This window comes from Lepisosteus platostomus, chromosome 7 (assembly GCF_059453375.1).
Source record: "Lepisosteus platostomus isolate fLepPlt1 chromosome 7, fLepPlt1.hap1, whole genome shotgun sequence".
In the NCBI taxonomy this organism is placed as follows: domain Eukaryota; kingdom Metazoa; phylum Chordata; class Actinopteri; order Semionotiformes; family Lepisosteidae; genus Lepisosteus; species Lepisosteus platostomus.
The window spans coordinates 20,762,057-20,786,718 of record NC_142617.1 but is presented as its reverse complement, the minus strand read 5'-3'; the positions used below and the strand labels follow the sequence as shown (position 1 = coordinate 20,786,718).

Genomic DNA, 24,662 nt, shown 5'->3' with positions numbered 1-24,662 from the left:
GAGAGAAGAGTCCAAAGCCAGGAGATCTATCCAGGGGTTAAAACCATGAGCCGGGTCAGGACCAGAAGGGCAGGGGATCAGGAACAGAAAGTTAAAACCATAACAGTGCCAGACGCAGCAGGACCCCGAGTTCTCACGATTCGGAAATCAATGAGGAACCAGGAGTGAGGTCCGCGTCTGGCTTTTAATGGGGAGCGGGTATAAGGAACAGATGCAGAAAATGGGAGGGAACAAGGAAGGGCTGGAGCGCCCTTAAGAGGAGGGGTTAGCAATCGTGACAAGCTGTTTTAAACTATAGTGATTCACATGATTTCAGGACAGATCCAAAACATTTCTACAAGTACTATTTCTTGGTTAGTCCATATTAAAGTAAAGACCAGAGACACTAAGGAGCTTTCTAAAGAAGTCCAGGACAAAGTTGCCAAAATGATAATTTTAGAATGGTTATAAAAGATCAAGGACTTTGAATATCCCTTGAAACATGAACTGGAAAATTTGTTGACCATCAAGATCCTGCCTAGATCAAGCTGTCCTCCAAAAATAACAACACATACCCAAAGAGCACCATCAGTGGTGGTGGCAACTTCATCTTATAAGCATGTGTCATCTACTAGACTGGACAATTGTCAGGATAGAAAGGAACATTAAGGTAGCAAAGTACAGAAAATGTGTTTACAAAAACCTCCTGCCCTCTGCAAGAAAAACTGTCCCAAAACTGGGACAGAAGTTCACCTTCAGCATACTGTAACAATGACCTGAAACACACAGCCAAAGCTACAGTACAATGAAGTGGCTAAGGCACAAAATGATAAATGTCCCTGAGTGGCCCAGTCAGAGATGTGACCTACTGTAAATCCAAAATTAGATTGTTCTTTCCTGAAAATTGCTTACTGAGGAACTTGGCAAAAGAGGATTTTTCCAAGATTACACAAGTGGAAAGAACATTGACTTGTGGCATAACTTGAAAATTGCTTATGAGGGACTTGACAAAAGAGGACTTTTTCAAGATTACACAAGTGGAAAGAACATTGACAACAGGAGAAATGGAGGATTTTCGGATTCTGGAATAAACTTCCAAGGGTTAAAACTGTCTCCATAAGTTGGTATTGTGTATGAAAATGTGGATGTAATTTATCTATCTGTAAAAACATTTGCCATCATCATGAAGACCTTCCACTCTCCAGTTTGAAAATGTTCATACAGTTAGGGTCCTGCTATAACATTCAAAAAGATACTGATTAACAGAGATGGCACAATGTTTTGTCAGAGCAAATCTTCTCATTAGTAAGCTGATAAGTTAGAAATCAAGAGGAATATAGACCTTTCTTAAGAATCTTGAAGAAAGCTGTACCCTTGGTGGTGTGGTGGGTTGATGCTTTGGAGCTGGTGAGGGGCACTCATTAATTTTAATTTAGCAATTGTTTAACAGTTTATATATATATGTGTGTGTCCACATGGAAAAAGATCAGTGGATATAAGCAAACTGAAAAATTGTGTCATTCTTTTTCTCAAGTGTTGATAGACCATGGTACAGTACACCAGTGAGGTGGATGTAGACACAACACAGATAGAAAGGTAAATGTACGGTATCATTACATTTATTTATAAATTGTCAGGATAAATCTGGATTAATAAAACAAGGCTTGTCAGCTATCTTTAAAAAGTGATGTTTACAAGCAAGATATACAGTATTTGAGAACAAAGCTGCAAGGTGGTAATACTGAAATTAGTTAAATTAAACTTTTTAATTTTGATCCAATATGGACTTCTTGCAAATATATACATAAGGAACAAATAATTTATAATGATGCTGCTTAGCTGTCTGAATAATGTCTACATGACGTACAGTATAATCTGATGGAATAGCAGAAATTGTGAAAGAATTATTTCAAATTGCAGCCTAGACATGTAGGGAAAAATGTCGGTTTGGAATGAGAACTGGTTAACGTACAGTATAGGGAACTGAGTATGAATAAGGGACAAAAACTCTGGTTCAGGTGATGTAATTAGTGGAGAACCACAACAATATGTATTAGGACAGAAGCTTTTGATTTATGTAAAAAATGTATATAAGTTGATTTATATCAATGATCTAGATTCTGGTATAGTTAGATTGAAGATAAAATATAGATTGAAGATAAAATGATTAACAATGGCTATTAAAGTATATGTATTAGTAAATTTAATACATAATTAGTACTCTAATATTCAAGGAATACACCACTTTTATAAAACAAAATTGTTTCTAAGCTATTGTATCAATATCCATTGATTTTAGAAGGAAAGCTCATCAATGCTAGGGTGTGTATTAAAACATACTGTATGTTCGCAGTGAATGTTGGATATGAATAATAACTCCTTAAAATCAAAGAAATGTTGCATTTAAAAAATATTTTTTTCAAACATCTAAACTTCAGGCAACTTCTGGTATCAACACCGTTTTCAGAATATAAGCACTATCTGTGTGAAATTAATGCCTATTACCCTTTAAATGGATTTGTTTATCTAAGAAGAGACTTCAATCAGACCACAGAAAATTAAAACAAAAATAAATGTATGGAACGTGGAGGCTGATAGCTTGTCAGTGTAATCTCTTAAAGTTAATTGGAAGCTAAACGGTCACCTCCCCTGCTGTTGGAAATAGGGCATCTTTTCCCTCAATGTTATATTAAATCTGCTGCAGTAATCTCTGAGCCATTACCTCATACTCCCAGGTGACTTCATAGTATTATTTGTACCACCTGTTTGTTCTTTTGTTCTGTTAAATAGTCCTTAATCCCAGGATCCCTAGTATAACTGGCTAGGTTTCTAATGCAGTTGTGGATTGATATGTTAGTCCTACCTTCTCAAACCAAGCAAATAAGTGGAAATAGAAGGTGTCTACCCCAAGGGACTTTCTGATTGTTTCATCCAATTTCATGTTTCATACAATTTCATGTTGATGCTGAGTCCTCTTCAAATGTTCAACTCCCTTCTCACATAATTGTTCTCTTTACCAAATGGACATGAATATGAAATAAAATGTGAAAGTGTTTGACAAAGTTCCTCAGAAAAGATTTATTCTTAAATTTCAAATGGTACAGTAGGTATTTTGAAAAATACTGTACATGTTTGTATTGATAAATGTACTGTATAATTAATTGAAAAGAGAGTACAGGTTAGGAATGATGGAGTGATATACTGTAATTATGGGAGTACTGTGCTACAGGCATATGTATTTTGACCACTGTTCTCCCTAATTTATATCAAGTGATATAATGTCTAGACTGGTAGAGTTAAGAAACTTGTTACTTTTGTATATACAGTACCAAAATAGGACAATGAGCAAACATTATCATACAGTATGTATTACTTATACAGAGAGTGTCATATTTACAAAGGCAGTTTCCCTATTTGACTTACTTTCATGGATTGTTTTTAAAAGTTACTTAAAATTAACATTGTTTTGGTTAAACACTATTTGAACTGAATTTCATTCACAATATTTTTTTCACACAATAGCTTAATTTGATTTAGGGTTTATTCATTTTATTTTAAATTGTAGTAGGATAAACTCACCAGTACCTGTAGGTTCCCTCTGCAGCATAGCTCATTTCAAAGACTCAGCAATGAGCACCAGCAGTAATAGCTGTCAGCTATATCACCCTGCAACTCACAACTGGCAATCCAGTTGCCAACCCAAGCAGGTGTGAGCCTGGCCATACCTGGATGGGAGCTCCCCTGGGAAAGCTAAGGTTGCTGCTGGAAGAGGTGTTAGTGGGACCAGTAAGAGGGACTCACCCTGTGGTTTGTGTGGATTTTAATGTCACAGTATAGTGATGGGGACACTAAACTGCACTAGACGCTGTCCTTTGGATGAGGTCCTGTCTCCCTGTGGTCATTAAAAATCCCAGGATATTTCTCGAAGAAGAGTATAATCTTGGGGTCCTGACCAAATTTCCCCTGGCCTTTAACAGTCATGGCCTCCTAATAATCCCCATTTATGAACTGGCTTCATCACACTCTGTTCTCCTCCCCACTGATAGTTGAGGTGTGGTGAGCATACTGGTGCACTATGGCTGTCCTCACATCATCCAGGTGCTTCACATGAGTGGTGTTGGAGGGAAGTCCCCATTACCTGTAAAACACTTTGAGTGGAGATTCCAGGAAAGTGCTCTATAAGTGTAAGGATTATTATTATTGTCTTATTAACTTGTAAGGCACAAATCAGTGGATGGGTATAAAAAAGTTAAAGGTCTTGAATGTCCAAGGCGCTCCATCAAGTATTAATGCAGGAGGATCAAATTATATCAGTTTATATTTAAATAGATTTATTTTACACAATAAAATCATTTTTCTCCTTAAATGTGTAGAGTGTGTTATGTAGATAAGAGGAGAAAAAACATTTAAATGCATGTATGATTTTTTTCAAGGTGGAGACAAACATAAAAAGTATTTTATACATTTCACATTTCAAGCCATTTATAACATAAATCATTTGTAGTGTTTACCAAAAACAATGAAGCTTAAGAAGTAAGTGAGAGACGAACTGTGGCCTGTGTTCTAGAATCACTTTTCTAGTGCAATGGTTCCCAACCAGTGACTCTTTGAACTCCAGGGTTTTTTAATGACGGCAAAAAAAACTAAAACTTTGAGATTAATAACTTCTAAGAGTGAGAGCAGTGCAGTACAAAAGGGTGATAATAGTGCATCAGTAAAATGCCTTCCTCTTTAGAAGAAAATACGTCAAATAGTACTAATAGCCCTATACCACAATCCTTCTACTGGGCAGCAATAATAATGTTGCTTTCATAATAAAGCAGAAATCAGTGCTTAAAACTAAAAAAATTAATTTATATGACACTTCATTTCAAAGGATTCCATAGGTCTTGGCATGTTGGACGTGACCCACTTCATCCACCATCCACGTGTGTGATGATGTGCAGTTGTATATATACACCAGTACACCCGCTATACAGCATGTCAGGTGGAGAAGTGAGATATTTCCCAATTAGAGAAAGGAGGAGTTTTAGAGAGGTCAGATTGTGTAAACCCAGAAAGGAATTTTGCCAGGACAGTCTCTGAAAAAACATGCACTCAGGACCTCCTACAGCACAGTGTCCAGATCATTGGTACAGTATGTAAATTCTGATCAGTAGGGAAAAGTGCCACTGACTGGTCAGCCAACACGATGTGTAACAGAAACCTAATTTGTTTACATTTCTAAAGGAGGGATTGTTTACATGATTGTTTGGGGTAAATCCACATAGAATTACCAAACTTCTTAAATATGACTTTAAAAACAAATGGTTTTATAACCAGGGGGCAGTAAGAATGAATAGATTTGAGCATTGGACACCTCATCAGATAGTTGTAGATTCAATATAACAGATATTGGTCTCTTTGTGCAACATACTATATCCTGATTGCTTTCACTCTCCCAACATAATATTACCAATGATACAGACAAAAATAGGATGGATAAACCCTCTTAGTCCATTTGATGCTAAAGAAACTACAGCAGGAGTAGCTCTGACCTGATGAGTCCTGAGCTTATTGGGGTTTTATTTCTGTAATTTTTTAAATATATAATAATTAATAGTAAATCATAATTGATTATAATAAATTGCAAAAAATTGTAATTTGAAATAATGCAGAGGCTGTGTAAAGTGCTAAAAATTCATTCTTTATACATTGGCAGATAGATATCATGTATGAATTTATCTGTTTTGCCCTTTACCATCTTTACGTTTTACAGCTTTGCAGTTGATTATTTTAAAGTAGTTTCCCTGTGTGTATGTGTCTTTGTGTTCTTTTTTGCCTACAGCACTGTGTTGCACGTGTGTTGTTTTCCCCTGCTATTCAATGGTGTCTAAGGTTAACATGTTATAATTATATATATATTAGATTTAGAAAAATATTACAGTCTTTGTATAATCTGTGTATCCTTCTTTTTTCTGTTTCAAGATAAACTATAGCCATTTATGAGCTCTGAATTTGTATGCTTCTGAGATGCAGTGAAATGATTTAAAATGTTTCAAAATAAAATTGATGTATTGTTATTAATGGAAGATAAAATGAATAGTAATTCATGCAGATACTACTCTGAGACAGGTTGATTTATTTACATGTAAAATCATATATTAGAAGAGATGCAGTAAGACCCCCATATGCAAAGAGTCCAGCTTTTATTAAGCACAGCTATAGTTGGGTTACTGTTTGAAAATGGCTTAAGAAACCTACTGTAAGGTAGTTGCCATAGCAAAGAAAAGCAGATTCTTGGATCCAGCCCATGTTTAGTAACTAAAGTAGCTTCTGACAAAAAGCAGTAAGCCCTTGATGAAATGGGCATGTCAAATCTGCAGTTTACTTTTTCAGACAGGATTCATCTCACTTATGGACAATATCCACAGAAAGTATTTGATTTCCTAAGAAGAGTTGGGTACCTTTTAAGTTTAATTGCTATCTCTCTGAGTGCTCCTGGAACATGCTGAATTCTTAACATTATGACAATGAAAACAAAAAGAGTCATTTCACAATACAATCCTTTGGAGAAAGTGACCGACATAGACATAACAATGTAAATACCGCTGCAGCTTCAAATGGATAAAAAAGTCAAAGAAATACTGCCAACATATCTGGAATTAAAGGTGTTTATGTACAGCACCCTCCAAATGATTGTATGCTCTAATGAAGTGTTAACATATCAACAAAAAATATTTAAAGATTGAATAATGTGTCTTAAATAAAATGTATAAAGCTTATACTGTTATCGTAAACACAATTAAGTAAACAAACAATAATTAAGTATTAAGACTAATGTAAATCTCCAAAACATGAAGGTTACATTCCTCCATACTGTTGAATTATATTGTGAGTCCTCCTCTAGCATGGATAACACTGACAAAACATTGATGTTGAAGTGACAAAAATGGTAGTTCTTAACACTTAGCATCCTGAAAATGCCAGTTTATGTTGGAAATATCCAGCTTTTACCATAGATGTATAGTTCCTGGATGTCTTGGCTCAAAATACAGTATGTGGTGGCAAAATACTGTACATCTGTGTCCTGAATTCATATATGAAATCTTTTATAGCCATTCCCCATTCGTGTATAATCTTCAAAGATTTCTCTGACCTTGATGATGCACGCTCCTACTGAAAGTCATCCTTGTTATCTCCTTTGATACCCCAGGGAAACAGGAAATCTTCAGAGCCCTATGTACTGTTTGCTTCCTTTGTACTTCCAAATAGCAGATTGTTTTTGTAGATTTGCAATTATTGGATATAATTACTATTTTTAGTGGTGTGAATAAATATGAAGCATATTGTATGTAACCATATTGTATGAGTAATGGAGTTCATAATGTATAAATATGGAATTACTGTAGCTCTTTTTGGATAGGAAATACAAAGAAGAGACTTCACAGTGCTAGAAATCCAAGGGAACAGCACTGCTCTTTAACAAGCACTTTTAACCAGTACTTTTTGTTACATGGCAGTCAAATATTTTAATTCCAGAAAAGACTGCTCAACATTCATTTTACCTTATCAACATGCTTCCTACTTTATTCTTCCAAATAACACAAAAGCCATGGATATTGAAATAGAAAACTGGGATATGAATAAGGGATTACTCACTAAAGAGTGGAACAAAATTCAGTCTCCCAGCAATCCAGAAATCTTGACAAAAGGGTAAACTGTCTTCACCTTAAAATGATTGCTGATGTAATTGTTTCTACTGTTTCATATTAGACTGACTTTCTAGGCTTCAAGTTTCAATCTAATCATTTTTAAATGTAATACATTATATTATAATAATAATAATAATAATAATAATAATAATTACTTACACTTATATAGCGCTTTTCTGGACACTCCACTCAAAGCGCTTTACAAGTAATGGGGACTCCCCTCCACCACCACCAATGTGCAGCATCCACCTGCTCACCACACATCAGCTATCAGTGGGGAGGAGAGCAGAGTGATGTAGCCAATTCATAGATGGGGATTATTAGGAGGCCATGATTGGTAAGGGCCAATGGGAAATTTGGCCAGGACACCAGGGTGACACCCCTACTCTTTTCAAGAAACACCCTGGGATTTTTAATGACCACAGAGAGTCAGGACCTCGGTTTTACGTCTCATCTGAAAGACAGCGTCTGTTTACAGTATAGTGTCCCCGTCACTATACTGGGGCATTAGGACCCACATGGACCGCAGGGTGAGCACCCCCTGCTGGCTCCACTAACACCTCTTCCAGCAGCAACCTTAGTTTTTCCCAGGAGGTCTCCCATCCAGGTACTGACCAGGCTCACACCTGCTTAGCTTCAGTGGGTTACCAGTTGTGAGTTGCAGGGTGATATGGCTGCAAATGTTTACTATTTGTTATTAAACTGTAACCTCAAAAGTAATGAAAACAGAAACAAAAGATCTGTATTCCTTTGGAATTTTCATGACCCTAGACTTTCTGTGCTCTCATCTCAGTTTATCTGTGGTGTGTTAGGTGTGTTAGACCAATACATTCACTATTATTTTTTAACATACTGTAGCCATCATTTTCCTAGGTTACTTATTTCTTTGTATTTGCTTAAAATAGCTCTATCATTCTTTATTATTGATCTTATTGTGGATTTCTGCATTGCAAACACTTTAGTTTCATTTCATATCTGGATTCAGCATGTGGTTTTTAAATGTAGCTATCTACAGTACCTGATTGTAAAAAATACACAGTGCTCCAGATTCATCATTCAAACTTGCTCAGATAAGACAAAACTTTAAAAAACTTTAAATAAAAGGTTTCAAACCTGTACATTTGCCAGGCAAAACTTTTTAATGGACTTTAGTTTCCACAAAAATACAACATTTTGTGTTTTGCTTTGCATGATGATCATAAATGGATTTGGAGAGTTTGCCACATCTTTATACCAATATGATTTCTGATGCTTTTTATATATACAGTATATAAATAATTTTATCTTTGACTGTATGATAGCAAATCTACCCAAATGTTTTTACAAATGTAAAGGGATCAAAAATATGTAGACTACACCTCAAATTGGCAATGTTTTGTCTGTGAGCACTTTGCATGTTGTAATGCTGACAGCATCCTCAGATGGGTGTTTCTTCTCTCAGTCTCTCAAACAGCAAGTTCACCTTGACAATCTGCCACAAGTAAAAGGGAAAAGACTTTGGGGAACAGACAAAGCTAATAAACAGATGGTTGCCTGTAGCATGAAAAAAAAATGAACCGCCTGTCTATGAATAATTCCAAAGCAGAGTTTATCTATATCGTACAAGATGAAAATAAATGATGAAAACAAAATTTACATACATGAGGATTGGATTTATCACTATACAGAGATTGGCATCTGTACCAGGGTGACCAAACAGATCCTTTCCAGATGCTCTTACCTAAGTACTGTAGGTGCTGGTACAAAATCCACTTGATCATAAATCAGTGCATCATTGAATGTTTTAATACACAAGCAAATTACCATAATTCAGGTTCAAAAAAGTCATCTTATTTCTTGATTTGCTAAAGCCTATTTTACAATACCACATAAAATAAAATTTGAATACGATATATATTTAAAAGCATAAGTCTCAAATAAGCAAAATCTGAAAATCAGAGAAATTATCATTTATTTCTTTCAAGAAGAGAGGCAGCAGGATAAATTTCAAGACAACTTTCTACCCAATTTAGAGACCTACTGTACCTTAACCTTAAACTGAAACAATTTGAGTCTTACAGAAATGAGGGCAAATGCATGTACCATTCTGTCAAAAAGTAACAATAAAATATGCCTACAAAATATTACTGCCTGCATTTCTATTCTCTGAACATTGCATGCTGTATCTACTGTAGGTGAATCACTTCAAAGTCATTTCCAAAGCCTCATCAGAATGGAAGAAGAATGAGGCAATTTATTTCCTGCCAGACTACCTGCCCATAAAGATATACATCATTCTCTAGCAACAAATGAACTACCAGCTGTAAACTTGGAAGACATGTGTTTCTGTTTCTAATTAATATTCACCTTATGCAAGTGTTTATTTGGAAAAACATGTTTACTTCTGTACTTTTTCAGAGAACCTTTGCCTGTAGTAACATTTTCTGTTCAACTAATTTCTCCAAGTTGCTCTTCATTTGTCCCAAACACGTACAGTACGTGTATGTAGCCTGATTCACCGAAGATGTTAAACTAGTATTCTGCAACTAATATTATTCTGCAACCAAAAGAATCCACTAATTCAGAATAAGATGCAGAATCTAATAATGTGTTGCAGAAGACTAGTAAAAAAATGTTGCAATTCTGCCCTGGTAATTAATGTAGCTAGAGGTATAGCATGTTAATGTCAATAAAACACAGCATGCTTTAAATTTGTAATGTTTTCAGCACCCTATTTAGTAAACATGTGCACACACGCTCTTGGTTCAGAAATACACAAGAGGATTGATACACCATTGTTCAACATTCCTTCCTCTAATATGGTTGCAATGGACCAAAAACTCTACTAGAGCAACTACTATTGATCAAATATACCATACAGTGTCAAGATTAGGACATTCTCCACCCTTCCCAAAAACTTCCATTCTATGAAAGTCCATGCACCTTCATCAATCAAAATCACATATTGACACACAAAAGGCACACATATTTTCCCTAATGTTTCCACTATTTTCATTTTATAGTAAATTTCAAATGGAATAACATGTTGATAGTCATGTCAGATCAATTCAAGACATGGCTCATGTTAATATTTAAGAAAAAAAAGTGTTTTAAAGTAAGTATTTTTGAATAATAACTATATTGTTGCATTTAAATTTAATATTATTATCTTTATTCAGAGACTTTGAACAGAGGTGACTATGAGGAAACTGACATATGACAAACTGACATATGCTCAAAATTCAATTCAGCAGATTTCTCCAGAATGAATAGTAAAACACAATCATGAGACTCATGAAGACAACTTCCACAATCTAAAGGGCAAAGTATATAGAAGTGCATTTAAAAAAGCCTTGAACAGGAGGAAGTTCTTTACAAAGGGTTGTGGGAGTGCAGAACAAGCTCTCCAATCATGTGTTTGGAGCCAATACCCTGGCTGCACTGAAGAAACAGCTGGATGAGATTCTAAGATCAATGGACTGAATAGCCTGCCCTCATTTGTAATCATTATGTACAAAAATGTTTTGCATTTTTATTTAAAGTAACTTTCTAATAACATCCTAGATGGAGGATGAAGTTCAGGAGGAGGGAGCCGAGTGTTTCAGAACAGGGAGCAGAGAATAATGTTTTAGAAGAGGGAGGAAGGTGTTGGGGAAGGGAGAACAGTCTCCAGTAGCAGGTCAGTTGTTACAGCTGATACAGCTGGCCTATTGCACACTGAATTGTGCAACTCAACTAGATTTAGAATTCAGTTTTTACATGTGAAATATTACAACCAATAAAGATTCACTATTCCATCCGCCACTGATGTGAGAGATGGATAAATAAGGAGTGACAGCCATAGAAAGTAAAATTAATTGCCAATAAGGGTTCCCACTACAGTTCAGGTGTGTTCTAGCAATTCTGATAGGTACTGCTCTCTAATTCATTCAGTGGCAATCCTTCTTAGACACACATGATTGTTTTGTGGAATTTATAGTTTATATTTCATTGAGATTTATTTTTTTTAAAAACAATAGGCATTTAGATTTTCAAAAAGTACTTTGGATTGAGGCTTTCTGACGTGTGTAACTATGTATTATATATTTTCTGCTTACCCACTCATCCACACTTTTACTGGGAGCAATTAAAGATGTTTTGAAACACTCTAAGATGCTAAGATGGTGCTTAGTATGTAAAGCCTCTCTAGAAACATGGATTAACTGTAAAATTGGAACAGGAAGCAGAACTATATAATAAGCAGAGGATGTTTAAATATTGAAAAATTGTGTTACACAGATATTTAAAGTATGAGTATATCTGTCATTGGACACTTCATAATTGATTATAAGCATACAAAATAAATTACACAATCACATAGTTAGTTTCATATAACCAGACAAATAATAAGCTTTTGAGTTATTTTTCTTGGTGTATAAATATTTACAAAATTTAACATTTCAATAACTCCAATTCAGATGATACCGCTATCATCCAATGAGTATACAGGTATAGTGCATTTAATACTGTAGATTGGTATTAACTTGCCTGCCTGAGGAAATGATAGCACTGGATGAAGAAAAAACACAATTATGGTGAGAATGTGTAACGGGAGCCGGTCCTGACTCCCGTGTAGTGCGTACTTTAGGATCCTATGCAGATGGTATAATCCAGAAGAGACTGGAGAAGGACTATAGTGAGGAATAAATGGGATGACGAACAGGGGGCGGTGCCTACGGTGGTCTGGGGGGAGCGCAGGCGAACAAGACCAAAAAGGGAAGTCCAAAGCGGGAAACTAGGTTGAGGTCCAGGGTCCAGGTACTGGGAGATCCATCCAAAGAGTAAGGTTAAAACCAGGGACAGGAACAGGAACCAGGAGATTAAAAACAGGATTACGAGGCCAGGTGCTCCGAGCCCCGGACTCAGCTGGTCAGGACGCTGTGGTGAAGCCTATGCCGTGGGGTCTCTACTAGACCTGCTGGTAGGCGGGCTTCTGGGCGTCCATCTTCCAATGCAGAGTCCTGAGCTCCCGGAGCACCGGGTTTAAATAAAAACCAGGAAACAATGAACAGGTGTCCATAATAAACTAGAAACAATATGAAAAGGGTAGGAGCGCCCTCTAGAGGGAGACAACCGTGATAGAATGGTTTGGAGGGAGGGGTGTTGGAAAAGATGCACACAGTTGTGGGCAGCCAGGGAGAATATACAGTGCCTTGCGAAAGTATTCGGCCCCCTTGAACTTTTCAACCTTTTGCCACATTTCAGGCTTCAAACATAAAGATATAAATTTTTTATTTTATGTGAAGAATCACCAACAAGTGGGACACAATTGTGAAGTGGAACGAAATCTATTGGATTTTTGAAACTTTTTTAACTAATAAAAAAATGAAAAGTGGGGCGTGCAAAATTATTCGGCCCCCTTGCGTTAATACTTTGTAGAGCCACCTTTTGTTGCGATTACAGCTGCAAGTCGCTTGGGGTATGTCTCTATCAGTTTTGCACATCGAGAGACTGAAATTCTTGCCCATTCTTCCTTGCAAAACAGCTCGAGCTCAGTGAGGTTGGATGGAGAGCGTTTGTGAACAGCAGTTTTCAGCTCTTTCCACAGATTCTCGATTGGATTCAGGTCTGGACTTTGACTTGGCCATTCAAACACCTGGATACGTTTATTTGTGAACCATTCCTTTGTAGATTTTGCTGTATGTTTGGGATCATTGTCTTGTTGGAAGATAAATCTCCGTCCCAGTTTCAGGTCTTTTGCAGACTCCAACAGGTTTTCATCCAGAATGGTCCTGTATTTGGCTGCATCCATCTTCCCCTCAATTTTAACCATCTTCCCTGTCCCTGCTGAAGAAAAGCAGGCCCAAACCATGATGCTGCCACCACCATGTTTGACAGTGGGGATGGTGTGTTGAGGGTGATGAGCTGTGTTGCTTTTACGCCAAACATATCGTTTTGCATTGTGGCCAAAAAGTTCGATTTTGGTTTCATCTGACCAGAGCACCTTCTTCCACATGTTTGGGGTGTCTCCCAGGTGGCTTGTGGCAAACTTTAGACGAGACTTTTTATGGATATCTTTGAGAAATGGCTTTCTTCTTGCCACTCTTCCATAAAGGCCAGATTTGTGCAGTGTAAGACTGATTGTTGTCCTATGGACAGACTCTCCCACCTCAGCTGTAGTTCTCTGCAGTTCATCCAGAGTGATCATGGGCCTCTTGGCTGCATCTCTGATCAGTCTTCTCCTTGTCTGAGCTGAAAGTTTAGAGGGACGGCCAGGTCTTGGTAGATTTGCAGTGGTCTGATACTCCTTCCATTTCAAGATGATCGCTTGCACAGTGCTCCTTGGGATGTTTGAAGCTTGGGAAATCTTTTTGTATCCAAATCTGGCTTTAAACTTCTCCACAACAGTATTACGGACCTGCCTGGTGTGTTCCTTGGTCTTCATGATGCTCTCTGCGCTTTCAACAGAACCTTGAGACTATCACAGAGCAGGTGCATTTATACAGAGACTTGATTACACACAGGTGGATTCTATTTATCACCATCAGTCATTTAGGACAACATTGGATCATTCAGAGATCCTCGCTGAACTTCTGGAGTGAGTTTGCTGCACTGAAAGTAAAGGGGCCGAATAATTTTGCACGCCCCACTTTTCATTTTTTTATTAGTTAAAAAAGTTTCAAAAATCCAATAGATTTCGTTCCACTTCACAATTGTGTCCCACTTGTTGGTGATTCTTCACATAAAATAAAAAATTTATATCTTTATGTTTGAAGCCTGAAATGTGGCAAAAGGTTGAAAAGTTCAAGGGGGCCGAATACTTTCGCAAGGCACTGTATGTTGTTAGCCTTAGTCTAACTGTACAGTAAGAGCTATGTGCAGTCTGGAAGTGGCTTCCATCCCACCATTTCCATGCGCATCCCAAATATTTGCGGTTCTCAGCCTTCCTCCAACCCTGTACGAATGAGATCAGGACTATTAGACTGGCTGCCTTCGAATTACAAGTAGGTGGCTATTTTTCCTCCCAATCATCTTCTTAGGCTTGCTATTCAAGGCATCTTCCTTCACTTTCTTCTGACATTGAATTACCTGAGTGAATTAGTATTTGCTAAATCTATCCACTTGAAACATCTTTTTCCTTATTGTTTTTCAAGCACCGATCCAGTGAAGACTCACCTTCACTCCGGCAAGCTACTGTCAGCTCTCCCAAGTCATAATCTGCTGCTCTCCACCTTTATTGCAGCTGGTTCAGCTGTCTATCTCCCTAAGACAATTTCACTACAGCATCTCTGCTGCTGCTAGCCAGGCAGCCTCTATCCCATTTGACTTCCTGTCTTTTTCTCCGACAAGTCCTCAGCCAACGTTCTCACCACTCTATTCTCCCTCAAACATTCTGCCTGCCTGCTTCTTCTCTCTCAAGTCATCGCTCTCAGCCACACTCCCAACAGATCTTTCCAGAAACTCCCAAAGAGCCCCTGAGTCCTGCACTTGGGTTTAGGCCTGTCAGGTTAACTTCTGTTATTAAAGGAACAAAGGAGATAGTAAGTGGATTTGATTCAAGTATCCGTTACCCTGGAAGATTTTAAAGTCATACCAAAAACCCTTATACTCATATTAAAGGAGAATTGCAACCCATTTTTAGATTTCAAAATTAGAAATCATTTGCATTGATTAGTGTATTTCAAATCACAATGAAAGGAAAATGTACACAGTAAGATCTACAAAATAGACCAAATTGCCCAGGTATGCCCAGTGCCATATTCTGCAATTACAAGAAAACAAAAAACCAGTGAGGTGAAGCGGTTGTATTACATTGTAAATAAGCACACTTAATACAATAGAAATATTGCTCTCGACCTTGAGTTATTGTTACAAACAAAACAACTTACTTGTTACCTCTCATTACAATCACATTGCACCATTTCTGTGGTGAAATGTCAACTGCACAACCTGTATTAGTCAATAAAGTACTAGTGAGCAGGAAGGGCCCCTTCATGTCACAATTCATACAATCCAGGGTTTGTGACAGCATGACTACTCTGTACTTTCACAAAGTTAATGATTTTGTACTCTATTTGAAATTTTATTACCAAGGTTTAATAACCGGTCTGAGAAAACAGGACTGTAGTTTCCCTTTAAGTACAATTACTAATTATCCTAAGTGAAGGATGGCTATTATTTAACACTAACCAACTGTTAAAGTTAACCAGCTGGACAATACTGCAGTTGTCAATTCCTCCAACTCCCACTTCTCCTTTCCAAAACTGTTGCCACATCTATCCTCAACTTAATTAACGAGTACTGCGTCTGAATTAATTTACCACTTCAGTTATAGGTGCTATAAGAGCTCAGCCTGCTGTTGGTTGTTAACAAATTCACAATGTCTGAGCGCTGGATATAAGTCTTTTGTCATGAGGCTGGACCAGAGGAGGTTTGACAGAGGACTTAGAAATGTTTCATTATAACTATTGGCCTATTTGAGACATGTACCCACTCTTAAGTAAGCTCTTTTGTCATAATAATATATAATAATATTTGTATAATAATGTTTTAAATTATGTACCCCTGTACTGGTCCATATTCTTATATATTTTAGATTTCAAATGCAATTTAATCTTCACTAAAGTCTTAATCTAAGATAAAGACAACATAATTAAACACAAATACTGTATAGTGCAAAAACATACTGTACTGTTTACTTGGATTATTCAATTAACAAAATCATCCAAAGGTAAATAACATTATGTAAATACTGTAAGTATGTGAATCCTTAGATTCAGTAATCTGTGGCACCTCCTTCAGTAATATTGACTCTTGCATCGTTTTTTAGGACTTTTGGCATATCATTCCTTATGGAACTGCTTCTAGTCAACTTTGAATTCTCACAAGAGTTTTCTTGCATGAACAGTTTACGTCAGATCTTCCGATAACATTTCAGTGGGTTTACTGTGTATATAGACCTTGACTTGGCCAATCCAAAATAGAAATGTTTCCTTTTTCATTCATTCTGTTCTAGATCTGCTTGTATGTATAGGATCATTGTCTTACTGCATGACAAATGAAAGCAAGACATTTTCCTCTAAAAAATGTGGATAAAACACTGAATTCATGGTTCTGTCAATAATGGAAATGACAATTCCACCATTGTGCTTAAGGCTGGGTTGGATTCTTTGGTTGAAAGGTAATGTTTATTTATTATTTATTATTTATTTTACACATATTCACCTCATGATGTATTAGGTCAATAATACAGGGTGATGGAAATTCAGGAGTTGTCTGGTAGAGATTCAGCAAGAGGAAGGCTCCCTGTGATCTATGAAAACACAACCCCTCCTGTGATTTTACATGCAGTTGGTGAGCTCCTGCTTCAGAAACAGTGAGCACCTGCAGTCAAGTCGCGATACATCACTGACATAGCATCTGTCTCTGGGAGCTAAAGACCTCTGCAGTTCTTTGAATAAGCTTTAATTACCCTGAACCAGGAATGGTGCTGTACTAAACCGCCGAGAGAATTAACTGCAATTTGATTCCACAGAGAACCAGAGGGTTTATGAGGTCTCTAAACAACTGCACAGGTCAAAGTTCAAACTGCAATATGCTTAAACATATTTCATTTTTGTTCCAGTATTTTTTGTTAAGTAAAATTTGTTTATAGTTTAGAAAATCATCATTGAGGTTTTCTTTGTATTCTAACTGTATTGAAAATCCTTGAAGACCCACAGTGGGGGGTTTATTTAATTGTGCAGGGAAAACCCCGATCACCTAATGGTGCATTTAATTATAATACTAAAGATGAGGATTAAATTGTATCTACCTGTAAATGGACCCTAGCCAACTTCTTAAGACCCATAACATTTACTGTCAATAGGCCATACAATTCAATGGGATATTACTGTTGCATTCAATATGGTCTAAGTATGATTTATAGGAATATATACACTGAGTTGCTTGTTTTCACAGCATCTTCACTGAAATGGCAAATAGATCTTAAATTCTGATCCTGCAGTGTGAATGCATGTTACAACAACCTAAACCAGGGTTACAGAATACAGTCATTAATAACAGTTCCACAATACTCTGTGCTGTACAATAAGCTTTCCTTCTAACAGAACTTTTAGACATGGGCAATCACAATCTGCTTGCACATTTCAAATTGTATAATATAGTTAGGATGCAAAAGTAATAGAATCAATGCATGAGAGTACTGTACTTATAGGAAATGTAAGATGAAAAAGCTAAAAATTGTATTTATTACTGTTTTTTATTTTGCATAAATTAGGTATGCTTTTAAACACAAACAAACTTAAATTAAAACAAATGATGATGTGCAGTCACAATGAACACACAATGAGCACATTAATTCCTGTAATAAGAAATTGTCTGTGCATCTGTGCTGATGAAGACAGATTATTAATAATATTATTAGTGTCCAACAAAATAATAAGTTTACCTGCTACTTCATCATCACTGGTTGGAGCTGTACCTAGTAGTGAGTCATAAAGACAACTTACACTGTCCTTAAACATTTTTTGCAGTATAAATCCTCTAAAGTACTCCCCTTAACCTTAGAGAATAACACACTATGTGTTTTTCAAGATCAATACGTGACATTATCAAATGTCAAGCAAATCTAAGAAGAAATGTGCTTCAGAGAACATCACAGGACAGATCATTAATTTAATCAATTCATCAATTTCCCTACGGGATTAATAAAGTATTATCTATCTATTAAGGACATTTATTACAAACTGATAAAAGACCTTGATATTACATCAGAAATATTTGTATGCAATTTATGGTATTTTCTCTCTGCATAGACTCATCATCAATGAATCTTGGATTTTGTGTCCTTGAATCCGAATAACAAAAAATGTTGCTTCATTATTAGAGAATATTCTAAGGTGGCCATTTTGTATCTGTCACCATGCAACACCACCCATCCATAATGCGGGCAGTACCTAGGTTGTCAATATATACAGTACATGCAAGCTACATCTCAGTTTTTGATCTGAGGCAATTTGATGCTTTTAGAAAAATTACAAACAGAGGAGGCATTCAACCTTCTTTTTTCAGCATGGAATAAACCTATTACTTGTTCCTTTGCAGCCTACGCATGCTGACGCAGCTACCCACCTGAACTACTACACTATACTGTATATATATATGCACTGTAGAAACAGTCACTAGCTTAACGTTTTTTGGAACCCACATTTCTAACCTGGACTGTGAACACAGACACTATCTTGATAAAGGCTCAGTAGCGCCTCTATTTTCTAACATGCCTGAAGTGATGGGATGCCAGTTCCTGTGTTGATGCACTTACTGTTATGGTTTCTAAATTATTAGAAACTGCTAAAGAACCTAAACAGACCCTATGCGGCACAGTGGAAGCCCTTAAAGGGCAAGAACCAGAACTATAGTCTGAACATAAATTTGAATACAAGGTTATAATAACAAACCCATGGGAAATAATACTATAACATTGTCTAAAACACAGTCTAAGGTCAAGGATATCAGGCGAACAGGATATCAGGATTTACAAGTCCAAATACAGGCGTAAGACAAAATACTGAGTCCCTCCAAAACCAGACTTCTGTGATCATGATGTAATCCAAATATAGAGTCCGAAATCCCAAGACCAGCACTGCTCCATATAAAGGCATCTTTCACCGGGAACCAGATACGAGGCCATTCCCACAGGGTAAACCAGGACCTGGAAAACCAGGAACTTCGCAACCCAGGAACACGGAGTAGGATTCACAAAGAAGTCCGGAACAGGAAAACCCAGGAGTCCATGCCGAAGATCCACAACCAGGAAACCGAAAGTTTAAGTGCTGGAGCAAGTCCAACTGTAGAAGTTGACACTGGAGATGTTACAAATCTGACAATGCTGAGCCCCAAATACAGGGTTAATCAACCTCATATACAACGAAGCGACCAGTAAACCGATTCTGATTGGCCACCGTTTTCTGACTATTAACGCTTCCTGACTCCTACTGTACCACTGCACCATCGAGAGCATCCTCACCAATGGGATCACTGTGTTGTACGGCAACACCTTGAGAGAGGAAGGCACTGCAGGGAATAGTGAACCTGACCCAGAAGATCATTGGCTGTGGTCTCACAGAGATTAAAAAGCTGTACAAGGACCATTGTGGTAGAATTCTGGCCATCACAGAGGATAGTCACCACCCCGTGCATGAGCTTTTCACCCCACTGCCCTCAGGCAAGATATACCACCAGTTTCCTCAGTAGCTTCTACCCACAAGAGTGCAATTGGCGAACACTCTTGGCCATGCACCTCGGACCACACCTACACCATCTATTGTAATTTTATTAATTTATTGCACATCTGCAGTCATGGCTGCACCGTTTACATTCGAACTGTTTACTTGTATATTATCTACTGTTTGCTTGTATATTGTCTAAATGTACTGTCTGGACTTTGTGTGTTTTTTGGGGCTTTTTGTTTTACAATCGAGAGACTTTCTGTAAGTAATATTTCCATTGTACCAGTACATGTGCCAGTTACATAATAAAGTTCAAGTTCACTTACTGTACCATTTAACAAGTAATCGGGGTAATCAATTGTAATAGCATATTAATTAAAATGAACACCCTAGAACAGTTGGTGTTTTAAAATATTTTTTCTTAATTTCACTCTGACAATAAAAAACTCTTCTCTGGCTTAATAACACTGGCAATGTGGCTTTCAGGTAGAACAACATAGAGGTTCTGGATACTGCAAATTACAAAGCACAACCTGTCTACTCACCATGATGAGTCCTAAGCACAGTTTCCTATATTTAAAACAGAAACAGACATGAGGAGACTTGGAGGGGAAAGTTAATTACGTATAAACCCCCAAAGTGTTTCCAGCAGCCACAATTGCATTTTCTCTCTCTCCCAGCCTCTCTTCTCAGCTACATTCACGGCACTCACAAGTATATTTTACTTTGGCATGTGCCCATTAATCAGGTCCAGTCTATGAGCACAGAATGCTAAAATCTTGCATTTTCTCCTAGTCCAGTAGCAAAAGGACATCTTAACCTTGCAGCTTTTCTTAAAAAATTATTTCCAATCTGAAACTTGGCAATTCAAGAAAAATATGTTTTTTTCAGCTTTTCCCATTACACCATAAGCTAGTGATCTGTTATGAGTGGCATGAGGAGAGGGATACTTTTGACAGTTGAGGATAAGTAGAAAGGCTTCATTCTGAAATCTTATCTTGAAATCTCGGCCTGCAATAGTGCAGGATACTTGCAACCATAACTCCTGCTTTGATGTTTATCATCAGACACCACGGCACCAATAATTTTCACATTCTGTCTTTGCTAAACCACTAATTCTACTCTGAAACATAACTATAATGTGATAAGCTTTAAACTTCTTTTTTTCAATTACAGAACAATTTATAGAAAAAAATAATTACAACACATTTCCCAATGAATTAAGGTTTTGACAATTGCATAAGGACACCTTATTTGGTGGAGGAAAATTGTTTTTCAATTTAATTTTACATTTAGACTTTTTCATTAGGTGTGCTTAATAAACAATATATAATACAATATTATAAATGACTAATATTTATAAAACCCTAATATTTGCCCAATACTGAATATTTTGTTTTCCCAGGATAGGTTGCCCACAAAACCCTTGAAGGTCTGTCTAGTTATTTCCTTCTGTCCATTTTTACTTTATAAATCGCCATCTCTCCAGAAACGGATTTGAAGAGGAAGTGCTAAACCCTTTATAGTGGGACTTTTATAAACTATATACTGCAGGCAAAAACTGGATGGAAAAAAATGTTTTTTTTTAAACTCCCCAATCAATATTTCAGTAAGTATAACATACAGCAACCTTCCAAAGATTACTGTACATCAATTTTGTTCTGGCTCAAGGCAGACATTTTATCAGACATAACCTAAAAACAAATTTGAAATCTGAAGGAAGTTAAAACAATGTCATACATTAATCCACATTAATTTTTTTACACTACATTTTACCGTTCTGCTTATACATTTAATGCATTAAAGCATGAAAAATTCGAAGGAGTCATAATCATCTAACCTGATCCTAAATTATGTTTACACATAGAATGAGTGACATCTGAAGATCCCCAGCAAGAGTCTCAAACATGTAACGAGAAATACATGCCCATGGTGTTATGAATTAGCACATCCTCGAGAGTACTGAGTCACCTTCTATTATCCAGACATTAGAATTTAATAAAATTTGTCAGAAGAGTCTTGATGTAACCTGATGCTCTAAATAAAAACTTGTTCAATAGCTTGAAGCACACATTATCTCAAAAGCTGTGTGAAAGCATAAGGCACATTAAGGAGGAAATGTTAGAGAGCAACAGTAAATGATACCACACAGCATGAAGAGGTGTCAGGATTTACTCTATAATTCAAATAATTGTCACTCTACACCTGTACAATAACCCTCGATACAGAAGATCTTGAAATTTCAAAATACATCTCAATTTTCCCTCAACTGCGTCTTTTCATTTTTACAAAGTAGCTATTCTATTATTATTTCTACATGAGGTACTATAATGGTGTTATACTGTAGCTTTTATGTCAATAAAGTGTAATAATTCAGTAAGTACAATATTATGATAGCATTACAATCACCAAAATATTTTACATTCTCTCAGTGATTTAATACAGTTCCAGAGATACCTATTCTTTACCATTATTCAACCATATTCATAGATGAGGTGATGTTTCTTAATGCATCTGAGTTCATTTTTTCCACTTTTTCCAACATTTTGGTAAATGGAATCTTCATCTGTCTATAAAACCTTGTCATAAAACTCCTGGCTCATCTTTGCATTTCCAAACAAATTCTAAAGCATTTTGGAAGTAATGTCATGACCTGGCATGTATAACTGCCTTTGGAACTGGTTTACTCATCTTTATTGATGATGTAACTATTGATGGCAGCAGCAGAAAGAATTTCCATAAACATTTTGTCTGCTTATGCTAAAGAAAATGCTTCCATACTAACTCATCGGCACTTTACCAAGCATCATTGACCCAAATGACTCAAAGCATACAACCAGTGTAACCAATGAGGAGAAAAAACTGGAAAGTCAATTTTCTTACTTAAATCCATTTGAATGCTGAAGTACAGATTGAGGTCACAACTCAAGGAAGAAGAAGCAAGGATTGGCAAAGTATCTCAGAGCATTACAGAGAGTTACACAAAAATACGTCTCTGTAAGTATTGTTCCTGATCTCATCTCAGTCTGTCAAACACAGCATACATTCAACTGTAACTACCTGTCCTCACCTCAGTCTGACAAACACAGCGCACATCTGATTGTGTAACTACCAACTCTCATGTTTTTCTGACAAACACAGCATATTTGACTGTAACTACCTGCCCTCACCTCAGTCTGACAAACAGCGCATACAGTATCTGATTGTGTAACTACCTGCCCTCATCTTGGTCTGACAAATACATCACACAACCTATTGTGTAACTATCTGCGCTCACCTCTGTCTGACAAACATGGCGCTCAGGTGACTGTCTAACCATTGCCCTTACCTTGGCCCTGACCTCGGACAGTCTGGCTCCACAGCAACAGCAGGATCAGGTTGCCCAGCAGCAGAGCAGGTGTTCTGACACTTTCCTGTCTTCCAGCCATTTCATTATTGGGAACTAAAACACAAGTAAAAAAGAGATGGAACATTTCTGAGCTCAATGTAATGTGATCATTAAAATCTGAAAATTTCATTTAAAATTTAAAAGGTACTGTGTATATATTTCAAAACTGTGTGTAATGTGTAAAGTTGACTATTTCCTTGTACTAAACACTTTCAGCTTAATTTAATAAAATATTAGTTGTCCTAAGAAAGGTTGTCAAAAAGGCACAAAAAATAATTCCATAAAACTAAGAACAGCGTCAGTTGGATTAATTCACTGATTCTACTTTGGAAATTTAATGACAAGGAAATCATGGGTTATTCATATTCCTGCACTATTTATCCAGCAGTCTTAATCTCATCTATTCAGTTCTGTCCAAATATTTATTAAATATTTTTTTCTGACCACACATGGCCTGAAAAGTGTGTTTTTAAAAATGGATGCCCTACACTTACTGTATATCTAATTTTTCTGAACAGTTTTTAGATGACACTTTATCTCTTCAAAAGAGGAAAACCTTGAACTACTTGTAACATACTTCGTTGAAAGCATCTATGATAAAAAATATTTATAAAGCATTTCACAAAGGAAAATGTATAATAATGATAAAGGGCATTAATGTGGTTGACACGCAGCCCTGACTTTTTTAACTGTGTTCTAGTTTTGGACAGAACTGAATAGATGAGATTAAGACTGCTGGATAAATAGTGCAGGAATATGAATAACCCATGGTTTCCTTGGAATTAAATTTCCAAAGTAGAATCAGTGAATTAATCGTAAATGGATATGTACATGAATGAGAATTAGGTTTGTAGTGAAGGAAGCAAGAAACTGAATAGCAAAAATTACTGTCTGTTGTCTGCCGGATTTACAATAGATGAAGATATATGCCAAAATGGCCCTTACATAGCATGGCCATCAAATGAAAAGGGCTGTTGTAATCATGCAAGAAAGGTCTAAAAAGCAAAAGCTTTCTAATATCCAAGAAATAAATAGAAAAAGGAATGTAAACTCTGTTGCACCAAAGGGTGCCATTTACAAATGAATCCCATTTAATTCTTGGCAGGATTATCACAGAGTAGACCAAGTAGACATTGAAGGGTTGTGCTGGAATTCAAATTAGAAAGGTATTTTCCTTTATATATATATATAATATTTTTATTTGAAAAGCACAAGAAAGTTTAAAGAAGAAAAGAAAAAGAAAAATAATAAAAAAATATAATTTAATTTTAATGTCTTAAATAGCAGGAAGTGTCAACAATGATGGCTAACTCAATACAAAACACAAGAGACATGGTTAGTGAGAAAACTCAGAGAAGACATCACTGCAGCTAATTAAGGGATAGCACTTAAACAGGCACAAAGTCGATTTGC

The 24,662-nt window shown here is 36.6% G+C and overlaps 1 long non-coding RNA gene across 1 annotated transcript in view; it reads right to left on the bottom strand.

Annotated features, from left to right (window-relative positions):
* Positions 1–8,853: 8,853 nt before the first annotated feature.
* The window catches only part of LOC148658466 (uncharacterized), a 45,595-nt gene continuing 29,786 nt past the window's right edge, over positions 8,854–24,662 (bottom strand). The window contains exons 2-3 of the long non-coding RNA XR_015940555.1: positions 23,190–23,303; positions 8,854–9,144 (exon numbers count right to left, since the gene is read on the bottom strand). This is a non-coding gene — a long non-coding RNA (uncharacterized LOC148658466). The remainder of the gene's footprint in view (positions 9,145–23,189; positions 23,304–24,662) is intronic.